Source organism: Belonocnema kinseyi, chromosome 1, assembly GCF_010883055.1.
Source record: "Belonocnema kinseyi isolate 2016_QV_RU_SX_M_011 chromosome 1, B_treatae_v1, whole genome shotgun sequence".
Taxonomy (NCBI): Eukaryota; Metazoa; Arthropoda; class Insecta; order Hymenoptera; family Cynipidae; genus Belonocnema; species Belonocnema kinseyi.
Genome location: NC_046657.1, coordinates 44,943,471 through 44,959,737, shown reverse-complemented (window position 1 = coordinate 44,959,737; position 16,267 = coordinate 44,943,471).

Sequence of the window (16,267 nt, the reverse complement as noted above, 5' to 3'; positions counted from 1 at the left end):
TGTGCCATGAACTGAGTCCAATTCATTTTTTATCTCATATGGAGTTAAACCCTTTAAATGAAAATGTTTGATTACCGCTCTGAACTCGTTTTTTCCATTTTTTTTTAACGAACAATTTTTTTTTTCAATTGGTTATAAAAACACGTAAACTCAGAAGATGTGGACTGTGACTGCACCATACATCTAGTCGGGAGTGGTGTTGACTGAAAACAGATGATTTGGAGCGATTCGCGCGCCATCTGTTGGTCATTCTAAGGACTTATTGAACTACCCTCGTACAGCTATGTTGGATAATAGTAGCTTCACGGTTTCAATGGTACCACTGCGACTTCATTTAAAGAATTTGGTAAATTCTGTAGTATGGCAAAATCCTAATCCATCGGCAACATCATATTGCAGGCCAATGCTATATGTGACGTGCGCCGAAGAAGGGGAGCTTACTCTAAAAAAATCGAAATTAAGGTTCTTACAAATTTCGCTAGTTTTTGAGCTGCTCTTTTTAGTTAAACCATCCGAAAAAATATTCGAGCATTATTATTGCTAATAATTAAGTTGTTATGTACCCGAATAATAGGGCTTTGGCTCGAGAGCTCGAGATGCCGTGAAACATCTCCCACAACTTACCATACCATGTACGCGTCTCATCTATACCCCGTCCGTGAGCTAAATCTACGACCTATCTCTTTCTGTGAGAATGCACTGGTAGGTGGAGAGGGAAGATTTCGTGAGCCTTCCCTCTCTCCTAAAAGTGCGGTCTATCGGGTCGACTTAAACCGCTTGTCCTGAAAATCTCACTTTTCAGAGTGAGCCCCCTTTCTTCGGTGCACGTCACATATGAATTCGCAAAAGAAACCCCAGAAAAAACCAATTCAGTAATATCATCACTTCAAAAAGAAAACGATAAAATGAAGCCCACAATAATGAAGAACGATTCCGGTACTTTTGTGATAAAAACTGATATGATGCTTACGATGCTCAACCAAAAAGTTTGCCAGGCTCTTTCTGGAACTTTATCATCTATGACTTGCTACATTTTTCAAGCTACACCTAAAGAGATGAAGAACTTAAATAGAGTCAAAGGCAAAGTTATAGATATCAAGTCATATGCTTATAGATTGCTAACACTACATGCTGGGATTCACTTTAAGGAAAATCTTTTACATATAGCCTATCGACTCGATTTTAAGAAATGGCGAGTAGATACGGATGTATATAAGAATTTGCAAAAGAAGGCGAAGACTTGAATTTGCGAAGCTTTTCATCAGAAAACAGGATTGGTAATAGATGCAGTAAAACAAGGCTCAGGCACATGCAATGACGGGAATACCGCAAGAACGTTAGTTGCAGACCCTGAAATAACAACAGAAATTACAGGGATAGACTTGGTGTTAGTGGAAAGATTTGCGTACATTCTGCATAAATTAACAAGTACAGAGCCAACCGCAAAACTGTACATACATTTATACCCTTGGCACTAAATGACTGTAACTGTCCATAAAATATTATTGCATGGAGCTGATGTTATGAAACATTTTCCATTACCAATTGGACAGTTTTCCGAAGAAGCAGCTGAAGCTCGGAATAAAGACTACATGAATATTCGAGAGTTCCAGGAGAGGAGCAATGGGTGAGCAGTGAAGGTAGGGTATCGGAAAATAAAAATCGACGAGAAAATTTGGGTATGGGATGAGAAGAAGGAGGTGTTGAAGGAAGTGCAGGGGAATTTGTTTCGGGGAAAGTAGGGGCTGGGAGTAAAGCAGGGTGAAGGAATGTTAAAGGTGTTGTACAGGAACGTAGCAGGGGTGAAGAAGAAAGATGAGGATTTCTGGAGGTATATTCAGGAATTTGATGTGATTGGACTGGTAGAGCCGTGGGTAGAGAGAAAGAAATGGGATAGAGTAGAGCGAAAGTTGCCAAGGGGGTATAGGCAAAGGCAGGGTGAGGAAGAAGGGTCGTTAGGGGAGAGGGTGTCATGGACGAGAGAGGCAATAGAGAAGTATCAGAAGCAGATGGGCAACGTAAGCTTTGAGGGGGAGTCCGTGGACTAGATATGGGAGAATCTAGAAGAGAAAGTGAAAGGTTGTGTACAAAAGAAGGTATTTAGTAAAAAGAAGAAAGGAATGGTGAAGCCGTGGTGAGATAGGGAATGTAAAATGATAAAGAGAAAGGTGAAAAAGAAGTACAGGAAGTGAAAGGAAGGAACCGTGAAAAGGGAGGAGTACGTTGAAATCAGGAAGGAGTTTAGGGCGATGTGTAAGAAGAGAGAGCAGGAAAAAGAAAAAGAGCTGGAAGAGGAGTTGAGTAGTGTGAAGACAGAAGGGGACGTGTGGAAAATAATTAGTAGGTTTAGGAAATGTAGGGTGAGGATAAGTGAGAAAATAGGGAGCGACGAATGGAGGGAAGTTTTTAAGGATTTATTTCAGGGGTCAGATACTTGAAAGAGAGATAAGGGGATTAGAAGGAACAGAGAGGTAGATGAAGAGAAGCTGAACGACGAGGAGATAGAGAAGCAAATAGGGAAGTACCACTGTATAAGAAAGGAGATAGGGAGAGGCAAGAAAATTATAGAGGAATTACGCTCATGAATACTGCGTTCAAAATATACGCGATGGTGTTAGCAGATAGGCTGCGAAAAGATTTTGAGGGGAAAGGAATATTGCCGGAGACGCAGGCGGGCTTTAGAGAGAAGGCAGAAGGAGAGAAGAGAATAAGAGAGTCAAGGTATAACAGAAACAATGTGTGGATTATGCCAAGGGAGAGAGCGCAATATTCGTGTAAGAAAGGGGAGCATGGAAGTCAGGAATTTGTAGCAAAAATGAGGTGCGGTTGCATGGAGAATGAAGTCTACCAAAATTCAGTTTGCTTCACAAAAAAAAATCATTTTGGTGTGATGAAAAATATTTAGTTCATTTAGCAAAACTATTTTGTACAATCTACAATATTTTTGCCGTGTCTGCAAAATCATTGTGCTGAGCTAACAAATTTGTTTGGTCAAACCAGACTTTGTTTTCAAAATTTCTAAAAATTTAGCCAGACATGTCCACTTTTTTCAAATTGGTACCCTATGCTACTTTTTGTTAAATAATTACATAATTTTGATACATTTCTTCTAATGTTTAACAAATTTCTATTGGTTTAAACAATTTTTATTTGCTGAGGCAGTTATTTATCGATGACTAAAAAAAGGAAATAAGATAGAACACATACAATTATTTTTCTGACTGCATAGTGTATAAAAAGAATATAGGTACCATTGCTTAATTGTTTGAGCAAATATAATTTGTTGAAACAATGATTTCTACAAAAATATTTTTTAAATCGTATTTTATGAATTACACATGCACAGTAATACAAGATTCTGAATTTCAGTAAAAAAAGGCGGTTGACTTTCAAATGTAACCAAAAGGATCATTCGGCAGTTCAAAGTCAAGTCAAGAAAATTCAGTTTTTAGAAAATATATTACTGTGTAATATTGAATAATTTCAGGTATTAAATTCTGTTATAAACGTCATGTCATTGTTTAAACAATTTTTATTGGTCAGGCAGTTTTCTATTAAAAAATGTGGATTAATAATATAAAATATATTATATAGAATTATTTTCGTGAATCTTTTTAAATATATATTTGTTGTGTCTTTCAGTACGTCATCTTGATATTCATGCAATATTTTCAAATGCCATAATAATTGTTTAAATAGTTACATAATGTTTTTAGAAAAAAGCATTTGAAAGTTCTCTGATGGTTATTTGTATTCACGCTGCACATGGTGTCATTGCTTTCTTTTTCGAAAACGTATTTTAAAGGCTTATGATCACTGGGTAATCATAAGATCTGTTTCTATAAAAGTTTTACTACCATATGTGACTGTTATATTTGCTTTCAGTAAAACTGGTCCTAGAAAATATTTTAAAGGAATCTACACGTAAACTAACGGATTTATTAACACCGAAATATCTTAGAATAGAATATTTATTAATATTTTTTTTATGCATACGTCGAAACATTTTATCAAATCCAAATTATCTTTCCTGAGTAATTAATTTTTTAAAGCTGCATTCCGAATTCCAATAAAAATTCCATTTTTCTATGAGACTATAAGTAATTCAAATTTGAATAATTAGAGTTCTTCTAGCAGCTGTTTCACAATGGTGTATCGCCAACTGAACACGTAAGGGGCGTCAGCAATAATCGCGAAAGCGCTATGTGTTGTTAAGTGCTGCCATTATAAGATGTCAAAACATTTAAAACTTGTTTTCTATCAGTGCTTTTAACTGTCATTAACATTAAAAATTTTTTGTGGCAATCGTAAATATTTTAGAAAAACAGGCCTCAGTTATCAATACACGAACAGTTTATGATTAAAATTTCTGAGTTCTTTTATCTTAATCAAGCGCATCTAAAGCCAGGCTAACAGAAATGATTAGGGCCTAACTAGACCTAGCTAGTGTTTATTCTTACAAAGAGTGGAAGATCTTACCAATGACTGAAAGCCATGTAATGAGTGGGTCACGTCACCAGAACCCTACCTTACCGCCACTGTTTTTATTTCCCAAGTTATCATCACACGACTCGCGACATCGAGTTAAAAATTTGGAATACTAAACAAGAAGCACTAAGAATGGCGTGTCTGGTTCTAAATTTGCATAATCATGAAAAACGTTTTTTTTTTGTTAATAATTTTTTTTTGTTGCTTTTTTCATAATTATTAAATTTTAGTACCAGCCCCACCTTTCTTAGTGCTTCCTATTTACAATCCCAAATTTTCAACTCGATGTGGCGCTTCGTGTGAAAATTAGTGAGAAAATATTTCGTGGATATTAATTACAATCTTATTCGGAATAATTGGTAGAATGGCCTCAAATCGAGGTAATAGATTTAGGATATAGGAAACTAGATGATAGTGGTAGGATGATAGGTGGTTTCCCTCCTTGAAATTTCTTCTCTCTCTCTCTGTTTACTAGTGTCCCCGCATCTGAACTAATTTCCTGCCTGGATGTAGTGGGGTGAGGAGTGACGGATTTGTTTGTTTGTCTTATCCCTACTGTCTTCTGCTTGCTCCACCCTCTTCTCTTGACTATGAGCCATTTTTTTGGTTGGATATAGTTGAGTGAGGTGTGGTGATTTCGGTTGGTTGTTTCGTGTCTAACTGGGCTGACTCACAATGCCTTACTGATGAGTCCTAAGTGAGCTGGCCCAGGACGAAACACTTTCTCCTTTCCTGCGGTTCATACTCCTTTGTGGTGTTGCCTGCAGAAGATTACTTTCTCTCTATTTCTTGTTTTGCTTAATTGCTTACTTGCTTACTTGCTCTCTTGCGACTGCTTTGATTATTCTGGAGATGTTTGATGGTCGGTGATAGTTGGTCGCTGATTTGTTTCTCGCTCCATTTGCATGCCATGGTCTTAGAAAAGTTGAAGGTATGTGGATTCTACTATATAAAGCAGTTTTCTAGTTATGAGCATGATTAAAAAAAACCAGGGGCGGGATTTCGATGCTCTCTAATTTAGTTTCTCGAATCTCTCTTTCTAACTCATGAATGGTTAGAATTTCACTGTATTTTTCAAAGCATTAATTATTGCCAAAAAAGGTTTAATGCTCGAGTTGTAAATATAAATTTGCATATTTTGTTGGCGGGAAGTTCAAATCGAGGTTCTATTAGTTTGGAACCACTCCGTCGGCATGCAGGTAAGTGTCTGGGGGGTGTGCAAAGGAATAGGGAAGAAGGTGCAAGAAAAATGTAAACCCTCAGGGGACACATTAGAAGCTTCCATTCAATTCCAAATAAATTATTACTTAAATTACATAGTTCGATAGCGCATAAATAATTTTAGATTCAGTTCTCTTGTTTCTTATTACGAATTCAAATAAGTATTTTTGTAAATTAATGAAATCATAATTATTATTACAATTAATAATACTGTTAAAATATCATGATATTTAACTTTAATAATAAAGAAAGGCTTCGTAAAATATTTAAAAATTTCTAGATTAATGTCTCGTAATAGAAAATTATATCAAATAATGTTTATTTTATTCAAATTGAATTTGTGAGTTTTCATAATGTTTTTTGTTTATTAAGGTCTAGTGAACAACCTGACGGCAGTAGCCAAATCTCAGGATGCTATTATTATGCGTATAGAAAGACCTTTTCGTCTTAAATATCGAACAACTCAATGCATGGGGAACTTAGCATGTATATGCTCTACTTTTCTAGTCATCTTAACATGCCTATGCTCTGCTATGTATTCGTATTAAGGTACGGATTATTCAAGATAAAAAGTTCTATTCTGAGAAATCGCGGATATCTCTAGAATGCGCAGTAGTGATTCTTGTGTATTTTTAATTTGAAACTGCGGATAAGCTATCTCTCTCGCAGAGAAACGTGATTAGTCTGTTCAATTTTGCTCCATAAATAGCTCTTCACTTGCGCATACATGTGAACAACCGAACATTAGTTTAGAGAGGAGCGTTAAACAGCCAGTCAGATTTTTGTGTGAGAGAGATAGCTTATACCGCTAACTCATAGTCTGTCTCTCTCATTTTGCCACCAACTCTTCCATTGGCAGTCTGATCAGTCCCTGAAAAATGAAACACGGAGACGTTTTTTGCCCAAAGTCGGTTTCATACGAATTCGTTTTTGGTCCACTGTGAGCAAACGCGGCACCCATCGCGGGCAGAGCTTCTTCATGCCCAAAACTGAATGCACGATATTGCCCACACGTTCCAATGATATGCCTACATCATTAGCTACCTCTCTCAATTTCACTTTGGGATCATTCAACATCATATCATGGATTTTTTCGACATTTTCTGGTGTAGTGACCTCTTTTGGGCGCCCAGATCGTTCAGCATCAACTGTGCTCGTACGGCCACAACGAAACTCGGTAAACCACTTATGAATTGTTCCAATCGACGCTGCAGAGTCCGGGTAATACTTATCCAGCTTGGCCTTGGTCTCGGATATCATTTTCTTGCGAAGATAGTAGTGATAGATAGATTGATAGATAGATAGATTGATAAAAACTCGACACTCAGATTTTTCCATATTAAAAAAAACTCGGAGGTTAGTCGTTTCTCAGTGCTGTAACTTGTAAATGCGTAAACATAAATGGCTGAAGTTTTAACAGGCGTCATTTGAAGGATCAAGCTCGACGAAAATGATTCACATTAGTGAATACTAATGCCATCTCGTAGAATTTTCAGGTACTTATCAGACTGCCTAATATATACCATTAAACCATTTCGCTTTCGGGGTAGGCGTGACTCACTCGGTGGGGAAAGGAGTAATGTGTGGAAGGGATCGAGAATTTTCAGATTGATCCAGAATTCTTGTGTTATTTATGTAAATAACACGTTCATTCCGCAGCACTGCTCTGACCCAGGTTGCTGATCAATCTCTCTAGAAATCACCCAAAGTAAAGATCTTCGCAAAGTCGTTATGTTATGGCAATATGTCTGTACAATGAGGGCCAAGCAATAATACCAATCCCAGGGGATAAAACTTAATTTAGTTAATAACTTCGAAAAAATTATTTTTGACAATCACAAAAAAATATATCGATTTTGTTAGTTAATTTAATAGTTTTTGAAAGATAAAAATAAAATCTCAATACACTTATCTTGAAAAATATATATTTTCCAATTTATTAGAAAAATAAACCTTTTAGTCCCATTTATTTGGTATTACTGTTTGGCCCTCTGCGTACAGACATCTAGGATATCCCCACCTAATCTGAAATACCTAATGGCTCAATTTTACAAGGTGCGAGCAACGCACGTTCAAAAATGGAATAATCATGACGTAAAATTAGCAAAGCAGTCAAAATAATAAATAATGCATTAGACATGGCTCTTTGAAATCTTAAAAAGTATTTAAGAAGTTACGAATGAGAAGATTATGTGTTGAATGACATTTTTCATTTCGCACTCCAAGAAGCGGAAACGTCCTACCCAAAGTCCTACCGAAAGAAATAAAAAAGAGAAGGAAGGGGGCTTGAATGGTTGCCTTCTCATTTTTCTTTCCTCCTTTTTATTTTCGTCCAAAGTAAAGATGAATAGTTTTCTTTTCTTTTTTTCTTTTTGGAGGGAATGGAGGGGAGATACGTGTTCCTTTTTTCAGATTCCAATGGGAAAATTTTTGGTGGTTCTCCAAATTTGGTCGTTAGATTCTTGATTTTATTTTCAGGAATTCTTTTTATCAGGTTCAATAACACTTCGTACCCCTAGTCATGGACACTTCGTGCTCCAAATGATTGGGAATCTGTACCCTACATTACTCTGAAGGATTCAAACCCCAAGGGTAATTTTTTTGCAGGTATATGGTACCTGATATGATGCGGCGAATATGAAAAAATGGGTGATAATTACAGACCTTAGCTTTTGTTGTTTGTTGAAAATCGCTTTAATATCCCGGAATAATAACGTAGGGTGACTAATTCCGCTAAACCCTTGAAAAGCACCCTTTATTAATAATAAAAAAAAGATTTTCATAACAACCACAAGGCACTCAGATTCTTAATTTGTATGGTTTTCTATCCTTAACAAGTCTCATTATAATCCTCTTTGTAATAACAAAATTATAAAAATCATAACATCGTCTAAAAGAAATTCAAAGTTTGTTAATTTTTCCTGATTTTATACCATGCAAAAATATCTGCAGTACTTCACTGAATAAAAAGGAGAAAATAACACAAAAAATACTCTTAAAATCACCCTCTGTTAGAAATTTAAAAGTTTTCTTTAAAAAAAAAGAAAGCCAATAATACTCTGGGGAAAGTTGGGGTTAAAAACAACACAATACTTCTAAGAACCACATGTAGTGATAAAAGATTAAACAAAAATAACAAAGCTGCCGATGAGAGCCTAAAGTTTTCCAATCTCTCCTGATTTGATATCCTGAAAAAATGTATTTGTTAATTTCTTAATGTTTTTAAGCTTGATGTTTGTAAACATTCTCTGATTTTATATACTCTAAAAATTACTATAATAATCTTTGAAATAATAGTAGGAGTGAGAGATCTCATGAAACCCTTGAAAAAAACCATTTATTTAAAATTACACTGGACCCTGGAAAGAAGAACCCTCATGTGAAGCTAAGAATGAGGCGAAAAAACCCAGAACAATAGGGATAAGGACAGTGTCTGGATACTCGCGTGCGTATATTGCGTAATATTAGGAAATGGCTCGTATGCCACTATTCTGTTCGCACTCAGTTGTTGATAGTTTGCGGATGGTAACTTCGATTTATTCATCTCATTCCTCTTCCTCTGAGTCGCTTACAATTTTGGCAACATTTGCGCAAAAATGCAAATACATCCTACGCCTCAGCCATTTTTACATTTGGATGAAATTAATTTGAGAAGAGTCTTAGGAGCAGGTTCTTTTGTCGCTGTGAACAAAGAAATGTTAGTCGGCCTTCTCTTTCATCCACATTCTTCTAGATTCATTTGTATACCACACCAAACTTTAATATGATGATTAAATCGGAATGAATGTTGTCGTACAGCTAAGGTAGTAGGTTAAACAGAAGCAAGATTGAATTTACTTTTTGTTATCGATCGAGTAACAACGACACAAGATCCTGCTGCGGAACATCTTCTCAAATTCATCTTCTGCAAATGCGAAAAAGGATGCTGCTCATCCTGTGGTTGTAGAAAGGCTAGACTTAAATATTGAATCATTTGCATGAATTACAATGGGCAGAACTGAACAAGAGGATTCAGGCGTAGAAGAAGAACCATCGGAGAAGGATTACTCAATAGCAGCAGAAACGGATTCATCGAGAATTTCAAAATGAAGGAAATTTAACAGGTCAGAAAAATAAAAAATATGGTGGACTATAAGCTAAAAAGTCAACTTTCAATTAAAAAAGACGGACTTTCAACTTTAACTTGTAAAACCCCCTAACAACTACCCTTCATTAAAAGTAACTAAAATGTATTAAAATCCAATCTCTAAATCATAAAAACTCGAAGAATCATAATGGTAAGAAACCTTGCAAAGAATTAATTTTCTTATCTTCAGTCTGAAGATCAATTTAAACTTATTTTTTGATGATTTCAGTAATCAAGCGACTTTACTGTTTCGAAAATTCTTTCAAAAATCTGTGCTGAAAATATATTATTTTATAGATTAGTTTTTTTGCGGACAAAATATTTTGCAGAAAAAAATGCTGCTAACAAGAATTGAAAAAAATGTTTCTGGAGTTTCTAAAATTAACGCGACATGTTATCAATACTGTGGTTTATATTTGCTCTTCAAACATAAGTGAAGTCCCCGAGCTTCTCAAGGTAGAATAATACAAATATATACCTTTAGATAAAACGAAAATTATCTTAGTTTCTCAAGGTGAAATAATAACACATGTGCGAGAAATTAAATTCTAGCAAATGAATTATGTGATACTATTGAAATATTCCACGTCACCAAGCCCGAAAATGATCTATATACGCATTTTATGTTTGAGAGGGGAAAACAAAAATATATCAGAACAATGTATATAAAAGCAAACTCAGAATGTTCATTAGTTACGCTGCTCTCAAAATTCTGCGATAATCGATTTTTTGTGAGTTTTGAAAAAATGACGAGGCTTTACATTCTGATCTTAACCCTGGTAGTCATTCTTAATTATATTGGTAGGTAAAGAACAAACTAACAATATTTTTTAATATTTTGCAATAGTAAGTATGTTGGAACATGTATTATATGTTAATGAATGTTAATTACGATTTAAACTCTCTGATACTGAACCACTATTATTAATATAATTTTTTGCTACTTAGGATCAATTGTTAAAAAAATCTTTAGGTTTGGTTACCTCAAACAGTATTTTATGAGTTTTTCAGTGGAAATATTACATCTCAGAAACTTCAATTTTGATCGTTCCGTACCAAAATGGAATAATCGAGATACGTTTTTACTATTTTCAATACATTATTAACATTTTAAAGTCATACATCTTTTTTTGTCTTTTCATAGAAATATCATCTGGTACGTCGCCTAAAGAAAGGGATTTTCCGAAAACTGTTGGTGGGACCTCCGAAGAAACAGAATTTTTGAAAAATTTTAAGACGAACAGTGAACCTGCAAATCATGAAGGTAACCTCACTACAAATTAAAATTGATATCCCTTGATATCGTTGAAAATATTTTTGCGTCTACCAAAGTGTTTGAAATCTGTTAAATCTTTGAGAAATCTCTTTGAACTTAATTTCGTCATTAGAGTTGCTTGTAAACAAAAATTGAATTAAACATGTTCATCAGTTTCCTGCACTTGTCCTGAAATGGTTTCTTACCCTAGGAGCATAATAAAAAAATCTCTTGTGGTTTTGGTTTCCTGGAAGTATCGATTTCCTTGCTAAAAGGGATGTTAAAGCAGCCTTTAAACTTAAATTTCGATTTATGGCGTTAACACTAAAAATGTAAAAACATTAACTCGTTTTGTTAGAGGTTATTATAGTTAATACTTAAACTTCATATTTCTTGCCCATATCCTGGATGCAAAAAATTTTGAATAAAACCTCTCCAGGAACCTTTGCAAATAATATTTTCTGAATACTGATTTTATAGCTTTCAAGAAGTTTCCTAGGGCTATTTCCTCTCAATCTCCTCATTCTTGTCTCAAAATTAAAGTGCCAGATACAAAAAGAAGATTTAAAAATATTTTGCTAGAGGATGTGGGAAGGAAGCTCTGAACATTAAAACAAGCGGACAGCAGAGGACCGCTTACTTTAGCGAAATAAGTGTAGACCTGCTTTTGCTATCCGGCGACTCAAATTTGCCACATTAAGTTCATGATTTACCAACGTATTTCCAACAAATGATAATAATGTAAATAAATCTGATTATTCTTACAGAGGTAAGTTCCGCAACTGACCGTTTACTGAATTGTGGACCCATTGCTGGAATTCATTGTGGCAGACCTTCTTCTCCTGATAGACACCAGTCACCTGAGAGGTATCCTCCTTCTGTCGAGCCTCTTGTTCGTGTTAGATCCAGGTCTCCTCTTGCTGGGCACATGATTTTATCAAACAACATTACTTCTTCTGATAGACATCAATCACCTGAGATGTCTCTTCCTCCTGTCAAGCCTACTGTTCGTGTTAGGTCGAGGTCTCCTCTTTTCAGGACCAGGACTCCTCTTTCCAGGCCCAGGTCTCCTCTTAGAATGTCTAGATCTTCTGTTGTCAGGTGTATGGTTCCACCTACTAGGATTGCTTCTGCAGACGGAAATGGATATGAACTTGACCAACTTGAATTAATTCGCCTTATTTCCAAATTGAATACGAACCGGCTCTTCCAACTTCGAAGATACACTTTTCCTGCTAATAAATTAATTAAATTGCGCGTAGCTAATAAATATGTGCAAGTACCAAGGAAAGAACAAATTGTGTTATCAACATCCGATGATGACGTCTTTGCAATATTGGAGAAAAGTGATGTTCTTGCTGGATTGTATAGTGGGCACGGTAACAAACGGGCGAAAATAAACATGAGAAGTGGCAAGGTTACCTTATTGACCCATGTAGATGTATTCGAAATTCCGGTAGGTGAATTCCGGTTCATTTCGAGGAATTTCATAGTAGAGTGTTTAAGTCATAGTCCTCCACACCCTGCAATAAATGAAAATAATATTTAAAGCTAAAAGTTGATATTGTTTTTGATCGAAAGTCGGTTTGATATGTTACAAGTACCTTTCAACTACAAGTAATAATAAAAAGTCAATATCCTAGCCCTTAATTTTAGTGGCAAATAAATTAAACGTCCTTTTCATTTTTTTAATACAAAATATTTTCAAAGAAAAATTATAATATGTCCAAATTAGTTAATTAACTGTTTGGAAACAGTCTATTTGGTTTGAATGAAAGAAACACAAAAAACTTCGTTTTTTCAAAACTTGTTTTATTAATATAATATTATTTCACCTTGACCTACAAAAATATTCCCATAACTAGAAAAACATTTCGTCATTTATGTTTCGGTATAGAAACAAGTGTTTCGAGATATGTGATAAGTATTGTTATCGATTTCATAATTTTTTAGTTCTTGAAATATATTTTCTTGTTTTAATATTGACCGTGATATATTATGTATTCAGAATAAATGTCTATTAAATAAATTTTGAAGTACACCATGTTGTATTTAATTTTGTACATTTTTAAACCTTTAAGTAATTCAACACAACATTTGGGAAATATTACCTAACTAACGTTGAAGAAAAATCCCGAACTGCTAAAGATATACCAGAAGAGATGAATTCTCAGCAAGAAATTTAAAAGTTTATACTAAGAAATATTTTTATTTTGATTCAAAAATAGCCGAATTTAGCCAAAAAGGCGAATTTTCCATCAACAATACCTTGTTTTCAGTCATTTTGTGAAATTGTTCATCTTTAAGTACAGCTGAGGATCCTTCCGAAATCTCCATGATGCTTTCTATCTAAATGTTTCCTTGTAAGTAGGCACTGATAAAAACAATTAAATGAAGTTCTAATCCATAGTCTACTGCAAGTCCCATCACGATTCTAATTGAGCTGATTCTAGCTACCGGTGAAAAATTTCCTCGAAAGTCCACGTTCGGTTCCTGTTTGAAACGTTTGGCTACTAACGGAGCCTACTGACGTTTCACTGTTCCATTAGCCTTGAGTTTGTTACCTAGAACCCAGATTGAACCTATAATTTTCCTACCTTTCTTGCGATCGACTAGAACACACGTACCATTTTTAATTAAAGCTTTTTATTCACTTTTTATAGCTTCTCTCCAATCATGTGCTTCCAATGTGGACATTGCTTCCTAAGCTGTTTGCGGATCTTATTTTTCAGCCAATTCTGCATATTGTAATAAACCGTATAGCAGAGGTTCTTCGTTTTCAGCTTGATTATTTTTAGAGGTTTCTCCTTGTTGATGTTGTGCTTCTTTATTTTCTTCTTCTTCTAGATCCTGTTAGATAGAAACCATGTGTAGTTTATTTCTAGGTCTGCCTCTTTGACCTGCAAGAATCTTCTTTCATCGTCCTCATACGATTTTCTTTCTTGATACAACTTGTGTTTCGCAGATATTCTATTATCTCTCTCAAAGGCTGATCGTGCATGATGATTCTCAAGGATGCTTCTCTTTATTGAGGTATTTATTCTCTCCAACCGTCGAAAGACTACAGGAGATTTTTCCAGTTTACCTGAGAGCCACGCCGGCGCCGCAGAACTCACCATCGTTTGGAGAAATTTAACCCCACCTACATTGAGTTATGTACCTTTCCCGTGTATCGTCTTGATTAGTGTATTATGCAGACAAGCTTTAGCCGCTTGGTCTTTGTGAAAAGCTCAAACTGCTCCGTAATGAGCAACGAGTCCAGATACATTTTACCCGCCAACATCACTATAGGGGTATTAGTCCTCTGAACAGCCGTCAGTTCAGCCCCTGACGTCTTCCGTTTAGCTGGCTGTGGTAAGACTGAATACTCGGGAATGTCGTCGAGTGTATATGAGAAGCCGTTAGGACACATTTTTCCCCCCAAGTGCTGAAGTCCCATAAGCAGCTTCACTCAACAATCATGGGTGAGGGGGTTGGCCAGATTCAGTGAGACACTGAATTAACATCCGTTCGTAGGCCACCACACCAATAAAGGGCTTTTTCTAGGTTACTATACAGGCCCTAGGTTATTCCCCAAATAGATGTCCTTCGGAGAGGGACCTCGACCGAGGGACTCAGAAAAAATATATATAGGGATCATTTCCTACGTTTTATTCACATGCAAGCGAGGTCTGTTTGGCCTTTCTGTCGCACGCTCTCCAACATCTAAAATATATTTAAAAAAATCCTCAATCGTACTCTCCCAGAGAATAGCAGTGGTTATTTTCTTGGAACTGAAAATACTGGTCGCTACAACACTTCGCGCTGCAGTTACCATAATCAAGCTAACACAAACAATAATTGAAGAAGAAATAATTTTTTTAGAAGCATTTGGAAATTATAGGGCTATTCTGAAAATACATTGTTACGTAGATTAATTTTCTTCGTTGGATGAACTATTTTGTAGGGAAAATGTTGCGAACAGGGAATAAAAAAAAAAGTTTCTTCCGTTTTAAAAACGTGATATATTCACAGCATAGCGATCTTGTGATAGGTCATTACACATTATTGAATTCTCTGAGCTCATTTATGTAGATTGATACACATACGTACTTTTACTTTAGGCGCAAATGATCCGTGCTTATCAAGGTGAAACAATCATCCTCGTGCGAGAGTTTAACTTCTTTAAGGTAGATTATGTGATACTAATTAAAATTTGCCACGTCACCAAGCACAAAAATTATGCTTGTATACGAATTATGCTCGGGCAGGAGCACAGCACAAATATCTTAGAACAGTTTATATACAAAGAACATCAGAATATTCATTAAGTACGCTGCTCTCACAATTCTCCGTTGATAAATTTTGCCTCTATTTTGCAAAAATGAGGACCTTTTATCCCCTGATCCTAACGCTGAACTTTATTCTCAATTCTATTTGCATGTAAAAAATAAATTACCATAATCATTTTTTCATAATAAGTATGTTAGAACATTAATGAACGTGAAAAATATGCTCGCTGGACTGAAAAAAATAGTTTGAGGCTAATATCAATCCAAATTTGCTTGAGAATTTCTAACTGAATTGGAAAATTGTGCTGTCTCAGCCATACGAATTTGAGATTTATTATCTGTGTATAAGAAAATTAGCAAGTCTAATATGACAAGGCAAGTCTGATAAGACCCTGAAAAATTAAACACGGAGACGTTTTTTTGGCCAAAGTCGGTTTTATTTTTCAACATACTTTCCTTTTAGGTCGATACAGCGAGTCCAACGATTTTCTAACTTTATGATACCGTCCGAAAAGTACTCGATCGGAAGGTCTCCAAAATACGCCTCAGTTTCAGCTATGAGCTCCCTATTTGAGTAAAAACGCTTACCGGTGAGCCATCTCTTCAGGTTAGGGAACAAGTAATAGTCGCTGGGAGCCAGGTCTGGTGAATACGGTGGCTGAGGAACCAATTCGAAGCCGATTTCATGCAATTTTGCTTGTGCAACTAAGCATGAATGAACAGGCGCATTGTCGTGATGATAAAGCAGTTTTTTCTTCTTCAGATGCGGTGGTTTTTCGGCAATTTCGGTTTTCAATCGGTCCTATAATGATGAATAGTATGCTCCGGTTATGGTTTTACCTTTTTCAAGATAGTCGACGAATATTATGCCATGTGCATCCCAAAATACGGAGGCCATAACCTTTC